Source organism: Trichosurus vulpecula, chromosome 4 (genome assembly GCF_011100635.1).
Source record: "Trichosurus vulpecula isolate mTriVul1 chromosome 4, mTriVul1.pri, whole genome shotgun sequence".
In the NCBI taxonomy this organism is placed as follows: domain Eukaryota; kingdom Metazoa; phylum Chordata; class Mammalia; order Diprotodontia; family Phalangeridae; genus Trichosurus; species Trichosurus vulpecula.
Genome location: NC_050576.1, coordinates 175719421 through 175723846, shown reverse-complemented (window position 1 = coordinate 175723846; position 4426 = coordinate 175719421). Strand labels below are relative to the sequence as shown.

General features: G+C 34.3%; 1 pseudogene; it reads right to left on the bottom strand.

Annotated features, from left to right (window-relative positions):
* Positions 1–1036: 1036 nt before the first annotated feature.
* Positions 1037–2284, bottom strand: LOC118846929 (annotated as a pseudogene).
* Positions 2285–4426: the final 2142 nt, after the last annotated feature.

Here is a 4426-nt window from a genome sequence, read left to right as displayed (position 1 = left end):
AGCACCTATCTATTGAAGTTGAGCATAATACATTTTGTGGGGAGGGGGGAGAATTCACCGAAGTAGACGGCTTTTGAGCATTCCAGATGAAAAGACCAGAGATGAACAGAAAATGTGATTTTCAAAAACAAAACTCAGGAGAAGCATAAAAAGGTAAACAAGAACAAGGAAACATAAGGTATTTGATAAGGTCCAACTGTTTATGTCCTTACACAGGAATCTGATACATGAAACACTTAAGAACTCATCACAGTTAAGGGCAGTTAGAAGTATACATACACAGAGGGCATGAGTATAAATTGATTTTTATGAGATGATACCCAAAAAATAAACAAAATTAAGGAGTGAGAAAGATGACTGCACTGGGAGAAGAAGGAGAGGAGAGGTAGAATGGGGTAAATTATCTCACATGAAGAGGTACAAAAGATACATTACTATTGAGGGAAAGATGGGGGGGTGGTGAGCATCACTTGAACCTTACTATGATTGGAATTGACCTAAAGAGGGAATAACATACATCCACATTTTTAGCATTAAAAATCAAATGTAATTTGCCTCTTGAAGGAATCTAAGGTTCCCAAGATGTTATGGACCAAACAATATTCAAATGATGGAATACTGCAACCCTAATATTCTCAAAGATGAGGGAGAATAGACTGTTTCCATACATCCTGAATGTTTGTTTGTTATTTTCAAAACAGTTATGAAAAAGGTAATTTTATGAATAATGCTATAAAAAGTAAAATGTGTAGCTGCCTTAAAAATATTCAAAATACCATCTTTTCAGACATTTTATAAATGCTTCATGGCAGACTAGGAACGTTTTCTTTTTTCCTATAGAGAAACTTCAGATCATACTGAAGTTAACAGAAGATGCATTTTATAAAGGAGCAATTCATGTCCTCTAGATACTCTGCCAAGTCCCTGGGTTCCTAAGAAAGGAAGCATGAGAAGTTTCCAAGATTCCAGTTCTGGATGTAACAAGATTACTTTTGAGTTTCAACTGCATGACTTATTTTTAAAAAGTTTTGCAATTTTAATTTTCTGCAAAAAATTGTTTAGACTTAATGTTATAGAATCTACACTTAATGTTGCAGAATAAACACACAGTTGAAAGTGGAGGAAAGGAGTTTTGCTTGCTAATCACTAGCTTTTGATGCTGATGAGATACATATCCTTTAATCTGACACGTGTATATGAAATTGGCTAAAATGCACTGAACTTCCTCAATAGCAACTTCTCCAACTTGCATCAATTTTAAGGCAACTAGAAAAGCTTCAAGCTGATGTGTTTGGAGTAATAAATACACTTTCTTAAAGAGATTTCTATAGGTGAGGGTCTTCAGCTTCTCAAGACAGGAAAATGCCACAGTAAATAAAGAAAGTTTCATGTTTTATCAGAGCTCCGTTCAGGAGCAGATTTCCTTCACTCACAGCTTTGGTTACTTCCACAAATTGCATAAGATGATACTTTTTCCAAAGCTCAGCTGTTGGCATATGGTTCAACAGCATTTTTACTGGCAGCAGATATATCAGTATCATTCTTTTATTTTTCCGACTTCTATGGTGACAGTGCTCAAAGGCAAATGATAGATATTCTTCAGCTTGCTTGAAATCACTGTCAAACATCGCCTTGCAAGCAGCGTAGCACTTGTATGTAACTCTCTGTGCTATGCTGTACTCATCCTTCAGATTTGAGCTATTAATTGCTTTAATTAAGGGCTTACAAAGATGAAACTTACTGATCTGAAAATAAATTTCAAATACTTGATTGACCAGATAGCATTCCTCACTCTTAGAATCATCTATACCAGCACTAGTATCTCTAACACAGACTTGAAAATAGCTCATCAGCAGTTCAGCTGCTTTTTCCAACATATCTCCAACTTTACTTCTTCTTTTCTTCACCAACTATTGGTCACCATTATTAGCTAAAATTCAAAGGTCAAGTACTATAGTATGTATATTAGGAAAAGCCCAGTTTTCTTCTTTGTGGGCTTGAAATGCTCACAGGAAAGACTGAACTATTACAGTCTGACATTTATATGCTTCAATGAAATCATGGTTTCCCACTGCATTATTATACCCTAAAAGAACTGCAAGTTTTTCATCATATGAAGGTTCCAAACTTGTTGACACTTCCCTTCTGGAGAAGGAAGCTGAAGCCAGGGATTTGCACCATGAGGATGCTTAAAAGATGCCAACTCTGAACAAAATAATCCGTCTCTGGTATCAATTGTTTCACACACTTGATGTTAATACTGGTTGATGGTGATGTGTGCCATGGAGGGATGGCTCAAGGGTCACAGGACATATTGCTAGGCTCAAATGAGGAAGGGGAATGGACAAGGAATAGAGAGAGGGAGCAATGGCTGCGGCCTAAACCACGGGTTAGTAGCAATATACCTTCACTTGAGTATAGAACTATATATTAAGTTACAGGATAAGAGAGGGGTAGATGGATGGCAGAGGTGGTGGTCAGAAGCAAAATACTTGTGAGAAGGGAGGCAGGAAGGGAGAGACAGACAGACAGACAGACAGAGGTGGATAAACAGGGGAAACATAGGAAGGGGGCAAATACACAGTAATCATATCTCTGAATGTAAATGGTTACACTAACCCGTAAAATAGAATCTGATATTAGAGTAGATTAAAAACCATAATCCTACATTGTTTACAAGAAACACATTTGATGCAGAGAGACATATGCAGAGTAAAGGTTGTAAGCTAGAACAAAATCTATTATGCTTCAGTGAAAGTTAAAAAAAATCAGGGGTATCAATTATATCAGACAAAGCAAAAGTAAAATATATCTAATTAAGAGATAAAGAGGGAAATAATATCTTGCTAAAAGTTACCATAGACTATTAAGAAATATCAATACTCAGCATATATGCACCAAATTGTATAGCATCCAAATTTTTAAAGAAGTTAAATGAGTTACAGGAGGAAATATTCACCTCTAACCAAAAAAAAAAATAAACAAGAAAGAAGTTAAGCAGGCGAATAGAAATTTAGAAACATTAGATATGATTAACATCTGGAGAAAAAAAACACACCTTTTTCTCTATGGTACATGGTACCTCCGCAAAAATTGACCAGGTGTTAAATCAGAAAGCCTCACAATAAAATGCAGAAAAGCAGAAATGTTAAATGTATCCTTTTCAGATCATAATGCAATACAAATTATATTCAATAAAGGGCCATGGAAAGATAGAATAAAAATTAATTGGAAACTCAATAATCTAATCCTAAGGAATGAGTGGGTCAAAGAACAAATCATGGAAACGATCAATAATTTCATTACAGGGAAAAACAACAATGAGACGATATACCAAAATTTATGGGATGCAGTCATAGCAGTCCTTGGGGAAATTTTATGCCTCCAAATGCTTGCATTAGTAAAATAGGGAAAGAGCAGATCAATGAATTGGACAAGGAAATGAAAAAAGAAGAAAACGACAAGTTTTAAATCACCAATTAGAGAGCAAACTGGAAATCCCAAAAATCAAAGGAGAGACTAATAAAATTGAAAGTAAGAAAAGCATTAGTGCAATAAAAAACAACTAGAAGAAGGTTTTATGTGTGGAGAAGAATAAAATAGATAAACCACCAGTATCAAAAATGAAAACAGTGAATTCATAACCAATGAAAAGGAAATTAAAGCAAATATTAGGAGTTACTTTGTTCAATTATATGTCAGTAAATCTGACAATCTAAGCATTTTGGATAAATATTTATAAAAATACAAATTTCACAGATTAACAGAAAATGATATGTAATATTTAAAAAACTTCATCTTAGAAAAAGATATTCAACAATGCATCAATGATCTCCCTAAGAAAAACATCCCTAGGGCCAGGTGGGTTCACCAATGAATTTAACCAAACATTAAAAGAAAAATGAATTCCGATACTATATAAACTATTTGTAAAAATAGGCAAAGAGTCCGATTAAATTCCTTTTATAACAAAATATGGTGCTGACACCTAAACAAGAAAGAACAAAAGAGAGAAAGAAAACTATAGACCAATTTCCCTAATGCATATTGATCCAAAATTTTTAGCTAAAAGACTAGCAAGGAGATTACAGCAATATATCACAAGCATCATGTACTACCACAAGGAGGGATTTATACCAGGAGTGCAGGGCTGGCTCAATATTAGGAAACCTATCAGCATAATTGACTATATAAGTAACAAAATCAACAGAAATTGTATGATTATCCCGATAGATGTAGAAAAAGCTTTTGACAAAAAAAAAACACCTATTCCTATTAAAAACATTAGAGTGCATAGTAATAAATAGACCTTTCTTTTAAATGAGAAATAGTATCTATCCAAAACCATCAACCATTATCTGTAATAGGGATAAGCTAGAAGCCTTTCCAATAAGATCAGAGGTAATGTAAAATGCCCGTTTTTGCC